The 11,629-nt window shown below is 42.2% G+C and overlaps 1 long non-coding RNA gene across 1 annotated transcript; it reads right to left on the bottom strand.

The window, feature by feature from the left end:
• Positions 1 to 4,907: 4,907 nt before the first annotated feature.
• LOC148519928 (uncharacterized) lies at positions 4,908 to 11,499 on the bottom strand. Its single transcript, XR_015878886.1, has 4 exons — positions 11,380 to 11,499; positions 10,151 to 10,210; positions 6,207 to 6,463; positions 4,908 to 4,957 (listed from the first exon to the last, which is right to left on the bottom strand). It is a non-coding gene; the product is annotated as an uncharacterized LOC148519928 (long non-coding RNA).
• Between the last annotated feature and the right edge of the window lie 130 nt (positions 11,500 to 11,629).

Below are 11,629 nucleotides of genomic sequence, written 5' to 3'. Positions count from 1 at the left end.
TATCAGACAAATATGCAATTTAATTTAAAAATGTGCTGTGTATCCGCCTTTTCCCACTACATAAATGGCCCCAATTGTTCGCTTGTGAGTAATAGGGTATTTTTCTTGGGCTCTAACATATGGTCATTGGCATGTTAAAGATTGGGGAGTGCACATTATACATGATTCCCAAAGTCTTTATTACAGCGTAAAGGGGCCCATTTATCATTGTATATGTGCGGTTTATTCCCCGAAACCACCCGTTTTCGGGAGTTAGCCGCAAATACTAAGTTTCCCTCAGATGTATGACAGAGGCACCGCAGCAGATATCTCCGATACCTTCTGTGATCCCTTCATTCCCGCCGGCACCCGCAGCCTCCATAGATTTCTATGGGTGATGCGATGCTGCCAGATTTACCAACTGCAATGCATTCCAGAGATTGGCCCCCTGCAGCTAACGCCATCTGAATATGCCTATGGGCTACACATCGCATATTTAGCCGGCAAAGGGTACCCCCGGAACTCTCCCTGGTAATGGCGGATGCGCATGTGCAATCACCGTGACTGCACCTGCTCAGTAGCCCCGGTAGCACTCCGGGCACATTGCAGGGACGGGCTCTTTTTGGAGCCTCCTTCTCTGCATGTGCCGGTTGATACATTCTGCCGATATGATCGCGAATTGCAATGAGATCATGGGAGGTAATGTCATGACCAGATCGCATTGCAAATGCGATCATTAAAAAATGGGCCCCTGAGTATGAATGCACACATTATTGTATTGTAATATCACTGCAACAGTCAGTTAACAAAGTATAAAGATAACATTTTATAATCTGCATTGTTTCCATGCACAAATGCGGCCGCTTCTGCGACCAACTCTGCATGCAACGCTGAATCAGGCCCTCTGTGTGATCACACCCTTTGTTGTGTTTACATCACTACCATTGGCGGCTCCAGAGCTGGGGCTGCAGCGCAGTTCAAAATTCAAATAGGGGAACCACACCAACTGTCATTTCACACACTGCCAAACGTCACTGGCTGGGATTCAATGGCAGTTGGTGTGACTCCCCTATGTGAATTTTGAACTATGCTGCAGCCCCACCCCTGGAGCCGCCACTGATCACTACTAAAAGAACAAAATTTGCTACCTAAGAGAGCATCTTTGCAATGACTCAACTAGGTTGTAGGAACTCTGGGCCTCATTCAGACCCGCTCGCAAATGCCTATGCACTCGCAAGCGGGTCGTTGGTGGGAGCGCGCCGCGTGTGCTAGCCACGGAGCGAGAGAGAAATTCACTCGCTCCGGGGCTCACTACAAACGGGCGGCTGTTGATGTTGATCGACAGCTCGCGCCGTTTTGTAGGTGTGGTGGGGGGGTGGCCAGACAAACGGAGGCGTTCTTGAAGGAACGCCTGCCGCTTGTTGGCGGCCCTACTGACATCACCAGTGATGTCAGTAGGGAGCTTCCTGCTGTTAGAGCAGGAAGCTGCCTGGGGCTTTCGGTAGACAAGACCCTACCGCAAGGGTCTCGTCGCAAGCCCCGATGGTCGAGATGGTCTCGAGCATCGCGACCATCACCTAGTCACTCACTAAAGCTGTGTGTGGTAACCCACAGCTTAGTGAGCGGCCAGGAGGCCATCTTTCAAAAGTAAAGCGGCCGCCCTTATTTCAGAGCGAGCGCTCGCATTTTGCGAGCGGCTCTGAATGAGGTCCTCTGTGTAATGCTAGTTTCATGTGAAATTACAGAATGCAAGAATCCAGTAGCAAATTAACAGAGCTGACTGATGTATCATCTGGACAATACTTATTGACTTTTAAATAAGCAGGTTTTTCCTGCTCTACTGAGGTGTGGTTCTAAATTAAATTGTGAACCAACCTGCACCTAATATCAGAATAGAATACGCTTACATATTCTAAATATATAATCCAGGAACAGTCTCTTTAATTTTTAAATTGTCCCTCTCTCTGTACACTGTCAGTAAGTTTTTTATATAACCACTGGGTTCCAACATGCTTCTCACTCCATACATCCATCTCATTCTGAATACACAATCAGCTATATTGTTTGCAGTTTCCAGCCTTAGTTGCTACTGAGGCACTGCACTGATTACTGCCTGGTGCCTGAAATACCCTCGCTTTCTAACATAAAGCGTAAACTGCTTAAGGCCCCATACACGGAACGATGTGCTCATGATGCGATATCGTGAACGATTTCCCTTTAACTCTCCCCGCCACTCCTAGACACAATATAGGGCTTAAACAGCACATTTTGACATAAGAACTATTGTGCAAGATCTAAAGATAGCTGACTGCATGCACGGACCAGTGAGATCCGTGATGCAGGCATCTGTGTAAAAAAAAAAAAAGATTCAGAGATGCATCGGAGGGAAAAAAAAAAAAAAATCAACAAGACACAGAAGCATGGACGGATCAGTGAGGGATATCCCATAAATATTATTTGAGAAATAGGCCACAATGGATACTGAGAAATCTGAGACACGGAAAACCGGAAGTAATGGCTGCCACACATGGACAGTCATCAGACCGCGCAGCAGGATGCCGATAGAGAAGTGAAATGATAGCATTATCAATCATTATACTTCTTATATATCCCAGGGACAGGTTATTTTTGGAGTCCCTGTCCCTGCATGTGATTTATTAATACATGCCGGCGGTACAGTATTTCTTATTGCTGCAAGTAGCGATGATAAGAAATTTTAATTATCAGGCAAAAAATGCTAATTAATGAATGGGCCCCATTGATAGCTGTGAGGGAGGGGAGGGATTGTGCTTCTGCCTCCAGATCTCAATGCACAGCTGTTGTTCCTGTGTGAATTTCAACAGAAATCACAACTCTCATTAATCTCTTTCAAAAGGTAAGCAAACTTAACAGGATTTACAAATAAAGATTAGAATATAAGAGGTCATACACATATATAGTAAGGGACACTTGCCTAGGCTGGGCTTTTTCTGACATTGAAAAATGTCCCACTGGGGAGCTTCCATTAGATAATCATCCAGCAGCCGTCAATCCAGCAGCCGTCACCCAGGGCTCTGCCCTTCATGTGCCCTGATCACTGCTGGCCAGAGTGGGCAGGCAGCCCCGTGGCACCTCAACCTGGTGGCTGTAGAGAAGCCCAGTATTACCATGTAAACAGAACAGCCATGGCTCATGCTTTTCTCCCATATCTCCCATGTTCTTCACACTGTTACCCCTGTGTATGATCAGCATTACTGGAATGTATATAAATTTACTTAAAACAAAATATTTGACCAATGAAACACAATAATTTTAGTTTTTAAATGTAGCTCAAAAGTTTTTTATTTCTAAATGTAAAATATTTTTAAATATTTGTAAATAAACATGACATTCCAAACATATCTAAATATACATACATTTCAACAGAAATATTAGGAAATAACAAATAGTGCACATCTTTACTGTGAACCTCCTCAAAGTGCATAACATCTCATCGACCCACAACAGAATAAAGTAAAACAATAAACAAAATTATAAAGAGCAAAATTTTAAAAAATCAGAAAAATAAGTTTCAATTTGTTTTTTTTTTCTCTTTGAAAGGGTGTGAATTGAATCTGTATGCACTTATTTCAGTCAGCAGAATATCCCCAAAAGATCAATGTCACTTTCCACTGGATGAGTGGGTAATGTACAATGGGGCTCCCTGGAGCGCTTCACCTGTAACATTTCTCTGTGGATTTGTACAAGTTCCTTTTGTGTGCGGCATAGGCCATCCAAACTTTTTGAAATATTTTCAAAACACGCCATTCTGTTATTACATTTTTTTTGTTGAATATTATTTTCAAATATTGATTGGCTTAACAACTGCAATTCAGTCTGTACTCAATGTCTGTGTGAAAGTTTGATGACTTTGTTATGCAGACTCCAAAATGCTATTACAGTAATTTCAGACATACTTGGAATAGTATTTATGTTCTCTGCATTACATTTTTATTGTTGATCACCCTAACCCCCCCCCCCCTGACTCCCTACCCTAACACTCCCTTAGTGGTGCCTAACCCTAACCTCCCCCCCTAGTACCTAACCCTAACCTCCCCCCTAGTACCTAGACATGTAAACCTCCCCCCCCCCGTGGCTACAACCTAAGACACCCGGCTTACCTTTGTTTGGTATGCCAGGCGTCAGGATTTCATCGTGGACGCCTATTTTAAGTCCCATGTTGGGCTTTCAGTGTCGGTATTGCAGCAGCCGGTAACCTGACTACATCTCGTGTGGTCAGTGGACCACACATGTGCAGTGGGTCGCAGATTGTCCCAATATAAAAGTGAAGTGATTGCTAATACGATCATTTCACTTCTAATACATTGCAAGGATGGGCACCTTTCCAAGCCCCTGTCCCTGCATGTGTTTTTTTAATCCATTCGGGTGGTATATAATTTCTTATTGCCGTGCATAGAGGCAATAAGTAATTACAATTATCGGCTCTAAAAAAATGAAAATTGATACATATGCCCCATCGTGATAATAACAATGTGTACAATTTTTTCTTTTAACAATTGCTTACCTATACTTAATGGCATTAATTGCATAATGAGCCTGGATTTTTCTTATGTCTTGTTTTTTTCACCTGTAATAAGAAATACATTGTATTATAAACAAAATTAAAACTTATGTAGTCTAAAACAAATTTGATAAATAGGCTTCAATAGGATTGCAATGGTGAACACATCAATTTTTGTTCTTTAGAATTAATTTTACATGTGCAACATTTAAGCATGTTGTACTTAAGCATTAAAAACTTACCAGACATGACAGGGGTACTGGGTCTTGCATTTTCCTTGTTTATGCTTTGACCTTTTTTTACACACAAGAAAATTTGTATTATAATTTTGGATAAATTACATAGAGATATTATCAATGTTTTGAAGAATTTATTTGAACAAAAGGTTACCTTTATTTAACGGTGTAGTGGGCCTTGTTTTTTTGTTGCTTTTTTCACCTGTAATAATACAAAAATGTAATTATATATAATAGTACAAAACAAATTGAATAAAGCAAGATAAGAACATATTGAGTGTAGACTTTTAACAATAATATTCCTGAAGTCGATGGTTGGTCTACTGAATTATGGTCTTGACCTACATTTAATACATGAATAGAAAAGTGACTCCATGGAACATGCAATTTTACATTTATTTGCTAGCATTTGCCAGCAGCTTTGCTCACGTGGATGTCTGTTATTGCTCAGCGGAACTAATTTTACAACGACAGTAGTGGCATCTAATATTGTGATGTGTATTTTATATTGTAGACATCGATCCCAAAATGTCTTTGTAAACAATATTTGCAGTTTTACTTCAGGGATTAACACAAAAAGATGATTGGGGCTACTAACTCGTGAGCAAGCCACATAAAGCTACCCATTGGTGTGCCATCTACTGGATTGACATGTATATTGCAACTTCATGAGTCAAGATAAGATGCCTGATTAGTGCTTAATATATAGTTGGATTTTCCTGCGAAATAGATCTTGAGACATATATACATATAGTCATTTTCGACTTAAGGTGCCTGTACAAATTCTGATAAAAATTTTGTGTCTCCATAGTTCATAAACAGTCCCCTGAAAGTATATTTGCCCCCAAAAAATTACACACATCTAGTCATTTTTGGCTTGAGGAGCCTGCACACTGCATGTGTAGTGTGTCAAGCGTCTGGTTTTTCCTGTATTGCTCCTCTCCCTGATGTCACATTGAGATAATAAATATCTCAGTTTCTTTCTAAGTGACTAAGCTACACAATATTGAAAACACAATTCATCCTGTAGTTTTTGTGTGATGCTAGAACAAACATACAGATAGACAAACAAAAATTCAGGGGAAAAAAATATATATATATTGTCTCCATAGTTCATACAAAGTCCCAAGGAGTACATTTTCACAACCATTACAAATTTATTATAAGTATAGATGTAAACTATATACTGACGTACCACTTCCAGGATTTATTACAACTAGAATGTCTGTGTCAATAGCTCCAGCAAAGCCAAAAACTGCCACGAAAGAGAAATGATCTCTCAATTTCTACTCCCAATCAGACAACGCAATTAACAATGGAGGTCCACTGCCAGTTCGCTTTTCATATTGATGAAGAAGGGACAAATTATTTTTGACTGATATTTTGCAATCAGAGAACCTCTTCTTGCAAACATAAGCACTGCGAGGACATCTACCGACTGATGTAACTACCTCTGCAATATTGCTTCACGGCATTCAGTACCATAGCTATGGCTGTTGGATCTTTCAAAAATGAAGGTGTAATAACGGAGAACTCCATCAATTAGTGCCTCATTTTCTTCTTCTGAAAAACGCTTCGATCTTTTCTTTGTTTCTTTCCGTTTTCTGTGTGTACTTTGATAATGCTGCAGTTCTTGTACACTGGAACAATTTGTGCTGGCTTGATCATACTCAAGATCCTTCTCACCGAAGCTTGAGTTAAAAAACATCTGAAAACCAGATTTAAGGTAACAACATAGTGTTAATTTAATGAGACAGGACACTTGCAACAACAAAAAAATATGAATTTGTAGTCTGTCCTCAATTTTTGGTTTGATGTTATATTATATGGAGTGCTGTGACTTATTTGCTTCTATATATTTTCAATATGCTTACAATGCCTTGAGACCTATTTATCAGTCAATATTATACACACACACACAAAAAAGTCTTTACAATAGCCACAGACACACATTATCATGAAAGCTTGTTGTAAAGATGTTTCAGTTCAGACACATTTATTCATAAATCGCTTTTGCAATGCGATCTGGGCTCGATATTAGCACCCATATTCGCATTCCAGCATGCAATCATACTGCCCGTATGTATGAAAAACACCATAGCCTGTTCCTCCAATGTGCTAGGACTCTACTGACCACACATGTGCGGCAGCAATTCCCGTGGGAGGGTCTCTGTGGAACCTTCCCCGGTAACTTTTAAGATGTGTAACCCATACAGCGGCTTACGCCATCTTCAGATGGCATAAGCTACGGGTACCAAGTTCCAGAATATTTTGTATTCCGCAACTTGATAAATCCGACAGCATCGCATCCCCCATAGAAACCTATAGAGTTGTGGCTGCTGTCGGAAAAAGGGGGGCTGCAACAGATATCAGATATCTGCTGCAATCCCTCCATAATACAGCTGGGGGATACTAAATATTTGTGGGTGTCCCCCAAAAACAGATCTTTTTGGGGAATAGCCCCAAATATTTACTGATAAATGGGCCCTACAATCAGTTGTATTTTTATAATGCATCCTTCTCTTAGGATACTTATTAAGATCCCATATGGACCATATATAAACGGAATCAGTATGATTTACCACCGGCCGCATGGCCGGCGGTTCAAATCCCGGCAGCGGCAGCCCGACACAGGTGGAAATGCCGAACGTTGGAAGGTAAGTATAAACTAACCTATTCTACCCACTAACCCTCCCTTAGGGGTGCCTAACCCTAACCTCCCCCCCAAGTGCCTAACCCTAATCCCCCCTCTAAGTGCCTAAACCTAACCCCCCCTTCCAGGCCGCCTAAAGCTAAGCTCCCCGGGGTGGGTGGGGGGGGATTGCCTAACCCTAACCTCCCAGGGGGGTGCCTAACCCTAAGTCCCCCTCGGGAACCTTAAACCTAGCCCCGCGGCTGTCTGCGCCCGGCATCCCTTCGATCGGGATGCCGGGCGCCGGTCTCCCGGCGTAGGTAAAATGACAGGCGTCGAGTGTTCGACGCCTGTCATTTAACCCTTGCCAGGATTCAGCAGTCGGGAAGCCGGCTGTCGGCATTGCGTCCGCCGGCTTCCCGACTATTTCCCATACAAACATAGTTTGGAACAGAGGCAGTATGGATCCACGCTACTTCCGTTACTCAATATGTTTATATATGGTGCACTTATATACAGCAATTTAAACATCTTTTGACTTTCTAAGCTCCGTCTGTATTAATTTGATATATATGGGATGCAAGTCTCCTAAAAGAAGGATTCATTATAAAGGTACAACTGAAAACTTTTCCCTATATTGTATTCAAATAGGAATATTCCAAGGCCTCTGTGGTTTGGAACTGAAAGATCTATGCAACATTCTTTCAATACTTTGACTGTGTCTGTGGCTATTGGAAAGGCTTTCCTAGTTGAATATAAAAATTGCATACAAAATTGTCTGAGTTCTCTATCATTTATCTACCTAACTATGAGCTTGATTCAGGATCGCAGCTGTGTAATCACACGCAATGAAGCTGCGAAAATATGCTAATATCTGTCACAGCTTAGCCAGCATAGAGACGCCCATTACCGCTTTCTCACATCCGTACTACCTCGCACTCCTGTGTATACATCGGTCCCATCGAAGCACATTGGCCAGTCATGCACAATCACAGCAGGTCTGACCAGTTGCAGAATCTGCAAGTCTCGCAGTGAGTACTCAAACAGCGTATGCAATCGCAGTGGCTGATTTATGCACGCCCATGCAACGGCATTCAAACGGACAGACACGCCTGCGTTTCTCCAACCACTCCCCCGTCATCACCCCCAAACGCTCACGGTCTGTCACTTACTCTGTGATGGATTCCTATCTGCGTGCATAATCACAGTGTGGTGCATACACGTGCGCAGTGCTGAACAATCAGCCGATCTGCGTATGTAGTTGCATTGCGGAAGCTGCTGAATCAGGCGCTATATTTACTTATTTTAAGCATAATTTATTTTAGAATGAAATTAAATAGATTTCAAAAGGAGTCAGTGTCTGATAGCTTCTACATTTTACCTAGTACTGTACAGTATTCAACTACAAGTTGTCATAAAGCCCCCATGGTTTTTTTTCTTTCTTTCTATTTTTATAGTGCAGAATCAGCTGCACTGAAGATGACAGGAGGGTGTGCGGCTCGTCTGCCTCTACACTACTGGCTAGGGGTGGGATGTATCATTCATAGCTGCAGTTATTAATGCCGAATGCATAATTAAATGTAAATATAAATGTAAAGGACAGCTCTTCAGAAAAAAAAGCTGTCCTTTGCGTTGTGAAGATGCCTAGGTTTATGACCCATGAGTCCTACTGCGCATGTGCATGGCGTGGGGTAACAGAATGGATTCTGTCGGATCACTCTCCAGGGAGTTATACAGTAAGAAGCCTTTAGGCTTTTATAGGCAACGCCATCTATAGGTGGCACTGCCTATCAGGGACATGCTCCAGAAAGTTTCACTTTCTGGAGCTTGGCCCATATTGACACAACACAGTCCCACTGAATTCTATGGGGACTACAGAGCTGGTGTGCCGCCTGCAAACAGCTTAAATGCATATGGGGTTTGTGTCAAATCTCTGAAAACAGCAATTTTCTGAAGTTTGGTTAAATTTTTTGGAGAGAAGCCATGGTTTCCATGAACCATAGCTGCTCTGTTTACATGGCAGTCTCGGCTACTCTACAGTCGCCAGGTTGAGATGCCCCACAGGGCTGTCCGACCACTGTGGTCAGCAGTGTTCGGGACCAGGGGCGCCGATAGGGGAGGGAGCGGGTACAAATTACCCGGGCCTGGGCTTGCTGGAGGGGCCCGGCGGGGGCCCAGGTCTGTTACTGCTCCCTCACCCTCATTCATCACAGCAGCCCAGCACACGCTCTGTGTACTGGGCTGCACTGGGAGACTGCTCGCGGCTACTATGAAGCAGCCACAGCAGTCTCCTATGTCTGTGGGAGGAGCGATCAAGGTGATCGCGCCCCCCACTGGTTATGCGCCCGACTGAGGGGGCTTAGAGTGCCCCCCCTCACCAGCGCTTGTTCGCACTGCAAAACTTTCTTTTTTCTTGAATGGGGTGTGGTCACACATCCCACGATTAGGCCATGCCCCCTTTACCCGGGCCCGGCCGTGGCTCTCGACGGGCCTGTTCGGGACACATTGAGGGCAGAGCCCTGCGTGCAGAGGTCTCTTTGAGATTGACGGATGAAGATTATCTGTGGCAGCCGCCAAGTGGACGTTTCTCATATCAGATGCCACCATGTCAGGGAAAGCCCAGCCTAGGCAAGCAGTTAATATTTCAGAGAACCCCATATATATATATATATATATATATATTTATATATGTATGTGTGTGTGTGTGTGTTTGTGTATGACATCTTGCATTATAACCTTTATATGTATAATATGTTTGCTTACTTTTTCAAAGAGATTGATGAGAGTTGATGTGATTTCTGTTGATATTCACACTGGAGAAACCTACATAAATGTAAAAAAAAGATATATACAGTATTTTACTAATATGTACGGTCTGCTGTTCCTAAGAGACCCCCTTCTGGTAGTTTTTGTAGAATGTAGCCCCTAGGCTACGACAGCTAATGCTATTAGAATGATTTGCACTCCATTTCCTCTGCAGTCCCAATATTTTCATCTGCAGCCGCCATAGGTTTCATTCTAGGGGCTGCTGATGGCATTAGCTCGTTGTAGCCTATGGACAAAATTTCATAAAAAATTTCAGAAATGGCCGCTATACATGCGTGGTCAGTAGACCACACATAAGCAGGAGTCCCAATAAAGCGTGGTCTGTAGACCGTACATGCACAGGATCCCCGTCACAGGAGTGAAGAGACCGCTAATATGGTCAATTCACTCCGAGCACACCGCAGGGATGGGCCAGGTTGATAGTAGTACAGATGTGATATTTATTATTTATTTATTAACAGTTTCTTATATAGCGCAGCATATTCCGTTGCGCTTTACAATTGGAAACATTGATAGAACAAAACAGGGTAATAACAGACAGACATAGAGGTAAGAGGGCCCTGCTTGCAAGCTTACAATTTAGTTATTTAAGATTTAACTAGCTAAAGCAATAGAAAAACATAGGTTAGTTTACATAGATGGATAAAAAATATGTTTATTTAGTTAATATGGTTACCAGTACAGAAAAGACAATAGAGCTAAGCACACACACAAAAACTCACAACAAGGACAGGTCTGTCTTTCTGCATTCTTATTGTTATAATATGTAGTGCGTGCATCATATTTAAATGTATATTGGAAAAGAGATTTTTATGTTATTTTTTTTTTATGAAAATGTAGTTAATATAGTGGAGGGTCATAAGCATCAATCAAAAATACGCTTAGCAGGAATAAGTACAGTAACAGCACATGTCTATATGTATCAAGTTAAATGCCCCTTATTGAACTAAAAGTAATGTTGCCCTGCACATATTATATATGTGTAATAATTACCACTTTACATAGCTGCATGATTCATTAGTGGAGAGGAACTGTTCTGCTGACATGATCGATAACACTGTCCATCTACTGTATAGTTATCAGATGTCTTGTAGAAAAAAAAATATTAAATGCAGTTGGAAAAAAAACTTATAAGAGATAAAATAATGCATTAAAAATACACTTACCTTTGCTGTAGACAGGGAGCAGGTCACACACGGCTGCCTGATCTGATTCTATAGAAGTCTGGCTGCGGCTGGTCACTTTCCCTGCAGTCGCACAAGCTGCACTATAAAGGTGCATGTGGATTGGCCAGGTAAGAGGGGGAAGACTATTAACTTGCCCAGGACTTCGCGATTCGGAAGTATCTGCGGTTTTATTCCCCTATACCGCAATGCAATAACATCGCGCCTGAAAATGTAATCAATGATAAATGTG

This window comes from Taudactylus pleione, unplaced genomic scaffold, assembly GCF_031769625.1.
Source record: "Taudactylus pleione unplaced genomic scaffold, aTauple2 ptg000179l, whole genome shotgun sequence".
Taxonomy (NCBI): Eukaryota; Metazoa; Chordata; class Amphibia; order Anura; family Myobatrachidae; genus Taudactylus; species Taudactylus pleione.
The sequence above is the reverse complement of the archived record's forward strand: the minus strand, read 5'-3'. Positions and strand labels throughout refer to the sequence as shown.